Below are 13,302 nucleotides of genomic sequence, written 5' to 3' on the forward strand. Positions count from 1 at the left end.
CACCAAGCGGGAGGTCTTGCAGGAGGAGGGGGATTCCTAGCCCTGACAAACACGCCTGAGGCTGTGGGGCTGGAGGGAAGTCCCCTCCCAAGACCTGGGTTTATCCAGGATACCAGTGCCTCCACCCTCCCCATCCACCACGTTTCCTCCACCCCCATCCCTTATCATTAATTAGCCTTTCATCTTTCCTGAGTCTTCCCCTATTATGATAAGCATGCTGCTAGTTTTCCATCTTTTTTTTGGTACCGGGGATAAACTTGGGACCTTGCACTTGCGAGGCAGGCAGCAGATTCCCAGTCCCATCTTTTTTTTTTTTCTTCCTAGTGCTGGTAATGGAACCGAGGACCTTTGCGCTGAGCTACATCCACAATCCTTTTTTATTTATTTATTTTGAGACAAAGTCTCTCTAAATCTCGAAATTGCTCAGGCTGGGTTTGAATTTGCAGTCCTCCTGCCTCAGCCTCAGGGTGCTGGGATTATAGGTGGGACACCATCACACCCAGCTGCTGGTATCTCTCCATCTAAAAAACAAAAACAAAAAGACTGCCCACCAACCTTGACCCTGTTTTTCCTTCCGGCATTTTCTTTTCATCCTTTTATAGAAAAATTCCTCAAAAGAGTTGCTGTGATTCATATATCCATTTTTCAGTACTCTCTTGAAATTATTCTAGTCAGGCATTTACTGCTCACATTACACCAAAATTTCTCTTCTGAAGGCCCCCAGGGTTAAAACCCATGGTCAAGTTTCAATCCTCACCTTTCTCTTAAGTCTCAGCAGCATTGGATGAAACTGATCTCTTTTTCCTTGAAACACTTGGCTCATTTGGTTTCTAGAACATCACATCCCCTGACTTTTCTTCTTCCTTTCTAGACTTCCTCAGTCTCCTTTGCTGGGTCCTCCAGATCTCCCTGACTTCTAAATTTTGGGGTACCAGGTCTAGGCTCAGCCCTTGTCTCTCTCATCTCTGTCCTCGGTCTCCTGTGAGAGTTTGAGATGGCGGGGTGAGATTGACACTTACTAAGTACTTGTCCCCCGCCCAGACTGTTTCTCTGAACTTCATGTGTATGTATCTACATGTTAATCAACCTTTCCCCAAGGAGGCTTAGTAGGAGTCCTAAAGTTATCCTGTCCCAAAGTAAGCTCTTTACTTATCAAGGTAGTCATACTTAGAAGCAAAGCAAAATCAAAACAAAAATCAGGCCAAAAACATCAGGCCACCCAGTTAAATGCGGATTTTAGCTAGTTCGTGGGACTCATTTGTACTGAAAAATTTTGTTATTTACTTGAAATTTGTTTATCTGACAATATGCTCCTTTTATTTCTCTGCGACGTTTTCTTCTTTCTTCCAGTAAATGGGATTTTTAACTCACCTACGTGTTCAGGCCCCAAATCTTAGCATTTCTGTTGACTCTCTATTCTCATACCCCATACTCAATGGCAGACTTATTTTGGTGCTATTTTCTAAATGTTTTCGGTATCTGACCACTTTTCATTGACTCTAGTAATTTTGTCCTGGTAGAGTTGTTTCTTTCCTGGATGAATAATAGCTTTTCCTGCAGTAACCTTAGTACTCACCTCCTCTCTTTAGTCTTCACCCTGTTTATGTATTGCTGACAGTCTCCAGAAAGACCATGCTCCTTTTTGTTTGAAATACTCTGCTGGCTTCCCCCTTGACAGCCAAAGGCATCAGGATGGCCTATAAGACCGGATGATCTGGTCTCATCCAGGCCTCATCTGAACACTGAGGCCCCAGTTGCACCTCTCTTAGTTCATTGGCTGCCTGGCTCATTGGTTTCTCACTGTCCTGTGTGCATGCCAGGTCCTGCCCAGTCTTACTGGCCTTCCTCTTTAAAATTATGTTTCTTATTAATCAATGCCCTTCTAGCTCAGAATCCCACCATCCCCTACCTTCTTGAAGCTGCTACCTGACCACCTGCCCTCTTTTGAGAAGTCTTTTTTTTTTTTTGGTACCTGGGATCGAACTCAGTACCTTGCACTTGCAAGGCAGGCAGCGGCATCACTGAGCTAAATCCCTGGACCCGGGAAGAAGCCTCTTTTTGACTGAGCCTCATTTCTTTTCCTTCCTTTCCTCCACTGGATGGAAACTCTTCAAGGGTCAAGTGGGCTGTTCTCAGTGGCCTCTGCTCTTCTGGGTTGGGGGAAGCTCTTTTCTTGGGCTATATTTTGAGCTTTGAGGGTGTGGGCCATTGGGTTTGTTGGGGAAGCCAGCCCAGGGTGAGGTGTGTGCAGTGTGCTCTGAAACTAGCCTCCTACCTGGAGCGTCTGGAGTCTTGATCTTGGGCTGAGGAGGTGATGGGCACAGGACATCAGAGAGCTTAGCTCAAAGGAAAAAGGACTGCAGGAATGCGTTTCCTGAATTCTTTGCACCTACAAAGTGGAGCAAGTCCTGACTTAGCAGACTAGTTAGCTTGTCATGGCTAAGTTGGGAAGCCCCAGAAACACTGGGAGAGGCAGAAGAAAACAAGGGGGCCATTGTGCCTGGAGTTTGCTGAATGACATCTGTGTTTATAAATGATACTCTGGAACGGCCACTTTGACTAGGCCTTTGGGACCTTCTGACATGGCTTTGGGAAGATACTTTTTTATTACGATACAAGCATGCAACAGATAGATTCACCCCAGCCCCAACACTCAGCCCATCCTCGAGCCTCGGTGGTTTGTGTGGCACTGGATGGGCTGTTTTCACACAGCCCTGTTGTCCTCTGCATCCAGAGCACTATGGTGGCTGGGTCTGTGCCACGTGTGCTGTGGGACACATGTGGGGACATCCAAGGGCAGCTCCGAGTGTGGAGGCTGTGCTCAGGAAAGGGAAGAAGGATCGGAACCCTCCTGCATTGCTGGGCTGAATGTAAAATGCTCCGGTCTCTGTGGAAAACAGTTTTGGTTCCTCAAAGAGTTAAATGCAGACTTACCCTATGACCCAGCAAGTCCATTCCTAGGTATAGACCAAAAGCACTGAACAGGGAACTCAAGTGTGCTAATGTTCATAACAGCCAGGAGGTGGAGACACCCCCAATGCCCATCAACGGATAACAAATAAACAAAATGTGGTAGAAACATACCATGGCATTCTACTCAAACACGGAAAGGAATGGAGCTGGGATGCTGCTGGAATATAGATGAATCTTGAAATATTACACTGAGTGAAATGGACCACATACCAAAGGACAAATATTCCACTTACATGAAATATCAAGAATAGTCAAACTCATAGACACAGGAACCAGGTTAGAGGGCTGGCTTTAAGAGTGAGTGGGAGTTAGGGCCTAATGAGTGCAGAGATTTTGTTGGTGGTGATGAAATGTTCTAGAATTAAATAGTGGTGATGGTTGCACACCATTATGAATATAGTTAATTGTTAGGGACCTGACACTGCCATCACAGGCTGCATTTTCCTGGTGCTTCTTGGCTCCTAAAATGACCTCATGCCCTTATCTTTGGTTTCCCTCCCCCCAAGGCCACAGCGGTCCAGCAAAGTTAAACCTGTGTCTGCAGGACTGAACCCATAAAAGGCAACCTGGCCTGTGACAGGTTAAAAGTAGCCCACTCCTCGTAAATAAGCAACAACCCAGCTCAAAACCAATAAAAGGACCTTCCTTTCTTTGTTCTCTTCTTCCTTCTCTCTCTCTGTTCTCTCTGCTCTCTCTTCCTCCTCTCTCTCTCTCTGCTCTCTCCCTTCTCTCTCTCTGCTCCCACTTCTTCTTTTTTTTGGTACTGGGAATCAAACTCGGGTCCTTGTGCTTGCAAGGCAGGCCACTGAACCGCTGAGCTAAATCCCCGGCCCTCAACAGTGTCTCTTGATGAAAGTCAAACCCATTGCTGAGGGCTGTGGCTGCCAGGGAGGGCATGGAGATTGCAGAGAACAGATGACCTGGGATAGGTTCCAGACCTTCCCAGGTCACGAGTGGGCTGATGGAGACTGAGAGGGAGCGGCTAGAGAAAAACCGGAATAATGGTGTCCCCAAAGCTTGGATGCATTAGTTAAGACTTAATTGCAGATGACAGAAATACAACTTGAATTACTCTGGGCATAAAGGGGGATTTATTGGCTTATAAAAACACAGGACCTAGGAGCCGGGGCAGAAGGATTGACAGTTTGAGATCAGCCTGGGAAAATTGGTGAGATCTTGACTTAAAATAAAAACAAAAAGGGCTGGGGATATAGCTTAGTCGTAGAGTGCCCTGGATTTGATCTCCAGAACTGCAAACAAACAAACACAGGAAGGGCAGGGGTATCTGGAATTCCTGATGGTATTGGAGCTGGATCTGGAATGTGTTTAGGTCCTCTCCCTGGCTTACCTGCTCTGCTTTTCTCTGACTGTTGGCTCCCTTCTCTCCTGGTACTGATGGGGTTGCATAAGGCTTTCGCACAAGGCTTTCACACAAGGTAACTAGCAGTCCTGAGCTCACACCATCCCATTTTTTGCCACTCCATGCTTCCCAATTGAAAGAAGCAACAGAGATCTGGCCTCACCTGGAGCACACATCTACCCTGAGGACAAGGGGCCAGGACACATGGCTAGCGGTCACCTTTAGACCCCCACTTTAAAGGGAGAGGAGAAGTTCTGGGTGCACAGAACAAAGGAAGGGTCCACTGGTGTGGGGAAGAGCTTTGAGAAGGAAGGCCATGTGTCCTCACGTGCCCTGTCACACAAGACAAGGCCTGGAGAGCATCCATTAGGTTCATTGATAAAGGCATCGTACGTAGGTGAAGTTGGCCCAAGCAAGGCAGTTTGAGTGACGGATCCTAGCTGGATCATAGTTGGTGGGCGATGATGGAGTGGGGAGGAGGAAGGAGAAAGGGTTGAGAAAGCCAGGAGAGCGATAAAGAGGTGGCTACAGAGGACATGGGGTCAAAGAAAGTTTGGCTTTTGTGTTTTGATGGGAAAATCTGAGCATGCTTAAATGCTCAGAGAACTAGGAGAGAGGTAGAGGTTGAAGATTCAAGAACAAGCAGGGAGTGAGCGGAGAAAGGGGGTCCTCAGCATAGGTAGGGGAATTAGAGGATTCACAGGCACGGGCAGGAAAGGAGGGAGGAAGGTAAGGGTGATCTGCAGATTAGGTGGCAGTCGAGAGATCATCCTTCTTGGAAAGCTTATGCTCCCTTTGAGAAATAGGATGTCACTAAGATGCAGTGGGCTAGAAAATTCGAGGAGAAATGGGAAGGCTCTCACCATGGACAACAGCCAAGAGACTGTGGCAGGATTTGTGAGGCAGCACTGAGTGCCCAGCTTGGGCTCGCTCTGGTTGTGTGGATTGCTGTAGCAGAGCAGAACAGGGTGTAGAGATGGAAATGCCCGGTAAGATTGATGGAGCAGGAGTCCTGCCAAGCACGAGGGACGCAAGGACAATGGCGATTTGTTCTTGTCAGTATCTGAGCAAGTGTTTATTACCCTTTGACCGCATGCCTGGTATGGGCCAGGTACTGCCTTTGCCCTCTGAAAGCCCGCAGCCCAGGAGGGAGGGCAGACATCCGTTGGCAGCGCTCACGCGAGATGAGAGTGAAGCTGGAGACGCTGTGGAGCTCAGGTTGAAGGTGGACACAGAAAAGGGAACAGAGACAGAGCTGGTGGACCAGGAGGAGGTCTGGAGGTGCCTATGAGGTCCTGAACAGATGTTGAGAGAGGACCTAGGGAGGAGGTTGGGGCAGAAGCTGTGGTCAGAGAGTGGGGTCGTGCTGCATTTGCCTCATTGTGTTTTCCTTACACTGGTCACAGAAGCCATCTGTATTCCCTGGTCTAAGTTTGACCCTTCACTGGGCTCCCCTTGGGACCCTGACTTTCCTCTTCTGGATTCATCCCATTGTTATTTAAACATTCTCAAATCTTCCTCTTAACGAAACTTCTCTGGACTCTGCACTCTTTTGCGTTGAACACTCTTTCCTTTCCTGTTCTCCTGGCAGCCACAGTCCCCTAGCTATCTCCACTTGTTTCTCTCTCCTATTGCTTAACGAGGACCTGGTTTCTGCCTCCATCTCTGCAGAAGACACCATGACCACCTTGCTGTGAAGCTGCTAAGCTCTCTCAGTCCTTAGTTGATTTGACCCATGGCAGTGTTTGGTTTTGATGATGACTTTTTCCTTCTAGGAAGATTCTTCTCAGGGCTTCCGTGACATGTCTTCCTCTGTGACTTTGGCTAGGATGACATCTATTATCAACATCATTCCCTTGGCTTTGAGGGCATCTCTTTATTTACCTACCCTTGGCTGCATTCTGTTTGGCCTTTACAGCCTTCTTAGGTTGGGCCTTTTCTCATGTCCTGCAATCTTGTACAGTATCTAGTCCAGGCTCAAGTCTTTCCCTACCACTGAGGCCAACATAGGTCTCTAAATAGGCACCAGCCCTCCTTACTCCCCACAAGGAGACCCTAGGAGCAGTTTGATGTTTACTTGAACACATAAACTTCTAGTTTGGTTGGAATAAGAATGTACTTTATTAATTTAGTTTGCTGCACTTTGTTTTTTTTTGGTACTGGGGATCGAACTCAGGTCCTTGTGCTTGCGAGGCAGGTGGCAGAACCACTGAACTAAATCCCTGGCTCTATTTTGTTTTGTTTTTTGAGGTTCTGGAGATTGAACAAAGGCCTTGTGCATGCTAGGCAAGTGCTCTACTACTGAGCTATATCCCTAGCCCTCCATTAAGAAAATGCATGAATTGTATGAAATGATATAGTGAGAAGTGTTGTTGTTTCTGCCCTTATATTTTATGAAGCCATTTTATTTGAACTTTCTACATTTTTTCTTTAATATCTAGGCTTTGAGCTTTGTTATTGTCAACATTTATAAAACATACAAACTTTATTTCTGCCCAAGCTATTTGTGACATAATGCTTTTTGAATCTGTATAAGAAGCTGGAAATTTTGCTCTTTGCCACAAAAACCTGGCTGTATAATATTAGATACATAAATTTTAAAAAATCATCCAGCAGATATGTATTTCTTATTTCTACACTTCCTTTATTTTTTTATTTTTATTTATTTATTTTTTTTTTTGAGACAGCTTCTCACTATGTAGTTGAGACTGACCTAGAACTTACTATGTAGCCCAGGCTGGTCTTGAATTCAGAGTGATCCTCCTGTCTCAGCCTCCCAAGTGCTCGGATTACAAGTGTGCACCACTACACCCGGCTGCTTCCTTTATTGTTTTTAAAGTAACTTTTTTTTTTTTTTTTTTTTTAGAAAGGGAGCTTGCTTACAGAGATAATACTTCTAATTGTAAAGTCCTAGCCTCAGGAATAATGATTAAATCTATGTGAAATATCTCTGCCTCCATTTTTTTCTGATTCTGTCAAGTGACCTCTATGAAAATCTCAAACTTCATTGATTGAGGTTATTGAGGCTAATGAGTTTCCTCCAAAGAGCATTTTGTTGTTCAAAATGCAATAATTGAGAGCATGCCCCATAATGCCAGAGACTTCGTAAGTACTTGATTATAAGACAAACCCTCCTTCCCCGAGGGGTAATATTGGGGTATCATCTTGTCTTGTATTTAGGCATTTGATGACTTCCAAGTCCATATCTCCTGGCCAGTCCTTTCCCTCGGGAGTCTGCTGGGTGCCGGTCAGTCAGCCGACCCATTTTAATTTAGTGCCTACTATGTGTGGAGACTTCTAGGTGCTGGAGGGTCGGGGCCAGGGGGTGAACACGACAGAGTCTCAAGGAGCTCATCTCAGGGGACGCATAAAGAAACTAAACATCTCAACAAGAAAAGTTCCCAGGCTACTAAATGCTGCATGAGAGATAAAACGAGGTCATGTGATAGAGAGTGACCCTGTGGTGTGTGCTTCTGGGGAGGGTGGATCTCTGCAGAGAAGTCTGAGTGGAGATGTGAATGCCGAGGAGGCAGGTGTGTGAAGCTCTGGGGAAGGGATGGTTGCCAGCAGAGGAGTTTTGAGAATACCGAGATGGGAGAGGCCAGTGTGGGTGGAATGAGGCTGGGAGGGGAAGGCGATAGGGCTTGCCTTTGGTTTATTTTAATTTCTCTGGCTGTGATGGAAAGTGGCTCGGAGGGTATTCAGCAAGGGAGTGCCTTGATTGATCTGATTTACATGCTAGGAAGATCTTTCGAGCTGATCTGTGGAAGAGGAATTTTAAGAGAGCAAGCCAGAGCGGAGGCAGGGAGATGAGTTGTTGCAGATATCCAGGTGCTGAAATGATGTGGTTGGGCCTGGGATTGTAGCACTTGGAGATGGTAGAGATGATTGGGTTTTGAATGTATTTTGCAGCTATAGCCGACATGACCTGCTAATGGTGTAGATGGAATTGTAAGGGAAGAGACTCCTAGGTTTTTGAACGGAGCAGTTGAGTGGTGGAGATGTCATCTTCCAAGGTGGGGAAGGCTGAGAAAGAACTCTTAGTGGCCAGATGCTGAGGGAGTAAGATAAGGTGCAAGGACTGACCATTGGCTTGGCAACCTGGAGGCCACTGACTGGGCTGGAGTGAAGGAGACATAGAGACAAGCATAGACAGATATTAGAAGACTGTGACTTTTGTAAATGGAATGAAAATATCAAGAGAGAATTTAAAAAGGAAAGAGATGAAAATATTGCAGCGTATTTGCAGAGAGGGACACTGTGAGGCAGGAGAGAGCTCTGCCAGCTGTGGAGCACAGTCTGGAGTAAGTGAGAGGGAAGGGCTCTGGTGTCTGAGGGAGCTGTGTGCCAGGGGCAGGGGTACTTTCATCCATGCCAGAGGGGAGAAGGCAGATGTGCTAGGAAGGTGGCGGATGTGGTGATGGGGGTGCTGAGCTGGCCCTGGCTTATTGCTTCTTTTGCCAGGGGCACTTGGTGCCTGGTTTTCAGCTGAAATGGATGATTGGGAGAATGTGGACTGGAGGTTTGAGGAAGAAGGCGAAGGTGTGACATGGTCATCTTGGAGAATCTGGTGAAAGTCAAATAAAATGTAAAATTTCTTAGAGATGCTGAGTGCCCAGTTGAACTTTGTGGTCAGAAGTTTAAACCGAATATGTCAGTACTGTTCTTTAGATACTCAGGGCTGGGGATTTAGCTCTGTGGTACCGTGCCTGCCTCGCAAGCAAAAGGTCCTGAGTTTGATCTTCGATACACACAAAGAAAATTAGATACTCAGGAACAGTTATCACATGGACAGGGTCCTGCCAGCTGAGTTCTGGAAAGGCACACAAAGGCGAGGGAGTGGGACATGTTCAACAGGTGATGATTATCTGGGGACCTGTGGGGCCTGAGGTGCAAAAGAGAGATGGAGACCAAGAAATTGGCAGTGGGGAGTGAAATAGTGGTGGGTCAGTGGGTTGGACAGAGGGTTGCTGGAGCAGGAAGTAGGATGAGTGAGCTGTATTGACAGGCAATAGCACGCCTCTTGGCATAGACAAGGTCTAGGTGGAACAGTGCATGTGGGAGGGTTTGATGGGTGGAAAAAAAAACTTGTTGGAAGCCAGGAAGTCAGGAAATTGAGAGACCAGGGTGTAGGTGTGATAATAAGTGTAGGAGTATAGAGAAAGACAATGAGCCAACGGCTAAGATGAAGGAGATGGAATTACCAGGATATCTTGTTTATATCTCAAATTCCCTAAGTCTGAAACTGAAGTCATTGTTTTCCCTCAAAACTACTTCTCCACTGAGGCTCCTGTCCCATACCTGGAGCCAGAAACCTGGGTGTTGGGTGTTACTTTTTTTTTTTTTTGAGGCAGGGTCTCACTACATAGTTGAGACTGACCTGAAACTCACCATGTAGCCCAGGCTGGTCTTGAACTCACAGCGATCCTCCTGCCTCAGCCTCCCAAGTGCTGGGATTACAGGTGTGTGCCAACATGCCCGGCTTCTGGATGTTACTTTGATTCCTCCCTGTACTTGATCTGCAAACTGAGTCAAATCACCAAACCTTTCTGATTCTACAATGTACCCATTTCTTAAATCCAGCAACTTCTTTCCATTGCCATTGCACATGCCCTGCCTAGTTCAGGCGATTATTGTTTCTGTTCAGGTTATTGCATCAGATTCCAAACAGGTAGCACTGCCCTGGTTCCTCTACACTGCACCAGGGATCTGCTACATCTCTCCAGGGCCTTGTCGTTGTCTTTAGGATAAAGCTCAACATCACTGATTTACAAAGAAAGCACTGCCCGCTTCAGCCTGACTCCTAACCACTGGCCCCAACTCAACCATCTTGAGTTTTTTCAGTCTTTGGCATTAGACTTGCTCTTCCTTTGCGTATGCTGTCCCTTTGCCTGGAATCCTACCCTGTTCACTTGGCAAACTGTCCTGTTTCTTCAGGTAACAGTGTAAGAAGTCACAAGGAGCCCTCTCCTAGATGCCAGATCCTCCTTCCTTTCTCTCCTAGCACCCCGGACCTCTCTAGTAGGTCACAAATGTGGTAGTTGTCTTCTTCCCTAGACTGGATGCTCCCTGAGATCAGAGACTGTGACTTGTCTGATTATTCCCAGGATTCAACAAGGAGCTTTCACATAAAAGTAAGCAGTCAGTATTTGTTGGGCTGAATCCAATGGAAGGCTCTAGAGGTGGAGCAGTTGTGGGTGATGACAAGATCCAGGGAGTGTTCGATAGGACCATTGCAGTGGAAGAGAAGATAATGGAATGGAAAGGATAGGGCGAAACTCAGGTAGACCTCATCACCTTCTAGGCCCTTGGAAAGCAACAGAAGACCTTTGACCATGGGCTCAGTCTTGAAAGAAGGAGAAGTTGCTGGCGGCAATGGGAGCAAGAAAGAAGGTGGAAGGGGAAGATGCCAGAGGCAGGAACAAGTGGGGATTTTTCGGGAAAGGGAAGGTGTAGGGGTCTTAGTGGTTGTGAGAGTTGTGGGGAGCTTAAGAGTGTGGGGGACTGAGGATGAGGTAGTCCAATGGCTGAAGTGCTGCCTATAGTTTTAGTCTCAGCCCCCTCTAGAGGGCTCAGGCTGGTCTGATGGCTCAGGTCTGATGAGCTAGCTCATGCCTCAGGACTCCAGACCTCTGGGAAGGGTAATCATGGGGAGGACATCAGGGGGGTGGCCAGGTCCTGAGATGAACTCAATATATGCTGGACCCAGCAGCAGCCCCTGGAATGGGCTTCTAGACACTCAGGAGGAATTGGTCACGGCTGATTCCCTGGCCCAGACTTGGGAGCTACCTTTGTCTGAGCAGTGCAGGGCCAGCTGATTCAGTTCAGAGTGCTACCCTGGGCTTGGTGGTCACAGCTCGGGTCTGGGGAAATGGGAGCCACCCTTGTCTCCTGGGGTCAGGAGTTTAGTAGGTAGTATTGGTGTCCTACCCTCATCCCCTTTACTAGGGACATGCATTCCCTAGTTGCTGTGAATATTAGCTGCTCATGGATTATAGCTGACCCTGGAGAAATGAAGCCTTCCTGCCGTCCCTCCTGCCATTGGGTTGGTTTGACCCACTGGACTGACTGATAGGGGAGGTCAGGAGCTTCGTGCCCTGGCCTCTAGAGGTGGGACAGCTCTGGTGGGATTCATGATCCACATCCCCACCACTCCCATGAATCAGGTCAAGCTACAATTCCCTGAGTGCACAGCTAGTCCAGCTCAGCCCCTCCCTGTCCTGCTTCTGCTCTTTCCTTCATATGTGCAAAATCCCTGCCCCTGGCTCAACTTCTGAGAAACCTGGGTGACTCTGGTCTTGTCCCACACCTAAGAGTAGACATGGAGCCTATCCAGTGGCCCTGGAGGGCCCCTTTCCTTTTCTATGTGCAAGATCTCTAACTCGTACCGGAGAGCTTTAGGCTGAAGTTAACAACACCAACACTGCACTACACCACTCCAATACAAAACAAAACAAGAGACAAACAGATGAACAAAAAAAAACCTCCCAATTTGCTGACCTCCTGGCTAGGCTAAGTACGGGGGAGACTTAGATAAACAAGCCTCAGTCCTTCCCCAAGCAGCTCCCAGCCCATTTACTCACTTCACAAACATTTATTGGAAGCCTACAGGACCTGGTGACTCAGCATCCTGACCTTGAAGGGCTCACAGGCTAAGGGGGAGACACTCGGAGGAACCAGCCACTCCAGTGTGGGGAGAGTGGTGGAAGAGAGGCACAAACTAGGCTGGGATATGGGGGGAAGTGAAGGTTTTCCTTGGGGTTTGAGGACAGGACACAGGGGAGGTGGGTGGGCCGTTGCATTCAGAGAGGGAACAGCATGACAAAGGCATGAGGCATGTCAGAGCATGAGGCATGTCTGCCTGGGGAATTGCCAGCCCTGTGGAGTTATTGATGAGTAAAAAGGAAGGAGGAAGCAGGGATGAGGTTGGGAGGCCAGGGAGGTGGTAGAATTTTTATAGCAGGAGGAGTTATGTGGTTAGATTCAGGAACAGACTCATCAATTCATCCTGCAGCAGAGGGGCATCAGAGAGGCCTAGTGAGAGGAGGGAAGGAAGGCTGTGGGGTGGGCAAGAGGGGACTCGGGAGGCATGTAGAGGTTGCAGTCAGGGGCACGGGTGCAGGGTTGGGACCAGTGTGAGGGGAGGGGCTGAGGACGGCAGGGAAGCCTGGAGCAGTCTGGGAGATGGCAACGCCCACATGGGCTGGGGAGTGTGTTTGAGGTCACAAGGCTTAGGGTAATGCCATGGTGTCAGTTTGGATTTGCTGAGTGAGATGGCCAGAGAGAGGCGGGCCCAGCCTGGAGGTATCATCAAGTCCTGGATGGTGGTAGGGGTGGGGGTGGGGGGAGGATGAAGTCACCCAGGAATATATATTGGCAAAAAAAAAAAAAAGGGAAATTCACAGATGTGAGGGCCCACGACATGTCTCCTAGAAGCCCATCTGGACTTGCTCTCAGTGCCACCCCGTCCCACCATCAGAGGGACTCCCCTCCCTAAGGTCTGTGCTGGGCACAGTCAGGAAGGCACCTGGCAGGCACTTCCTGAGACATGGGACCTGCTGGGCAGTATCCTGGTGTCTCCTCCTCCTCCCTTGGCTTGCAGAGCTGTGAGGCGCTGGGTGCACCCCCATCTCTGGACATTTCCCTCTGTGTCCTGGGGTGTATATGTGCATGGGGGTGGTAGGTAGGTCTGGGTTTTGGGGCTCAGGTGCCCAAAGAATAGTCTTGGCTTCCTTCTTGAGGTCCATCTGAACCACTTGCTTCCCTTCTCAGCACTGCCCACCTGGTCTACAAAGTCCTGGGAAAATCATGTTTATTGGAGTTTTGTGTACCCTGTTGCCACATACAAAATCATTAAGTCTCCTGAGACTCAGGACCCAGGAGCTGACCTGTGCCCCTCCCGCTGCACACTGGCTTCAGGGCGGGGCTTCCTGAGGCTCCATCGACACTCTCCCCACCTGCCACTACCC

The sequence above is a fragment of the Fukomys damarensis genome, unplaced genomic scaffold (genome assembly GCF_012274545.1).
Source record: "Fukomys damarensis isolate Sample0158 unplaced genomic scaffold, DMR_v1.0_HiC HiC_scaffold_23, whole genome shotgun sequence".
Classification (NCBI taxonomy): Eukaryota; Metazoa; Chordata; class Mammalia; order Rodentia; family Bathyergidae; genus Fukomys; species Fukomys damarensis.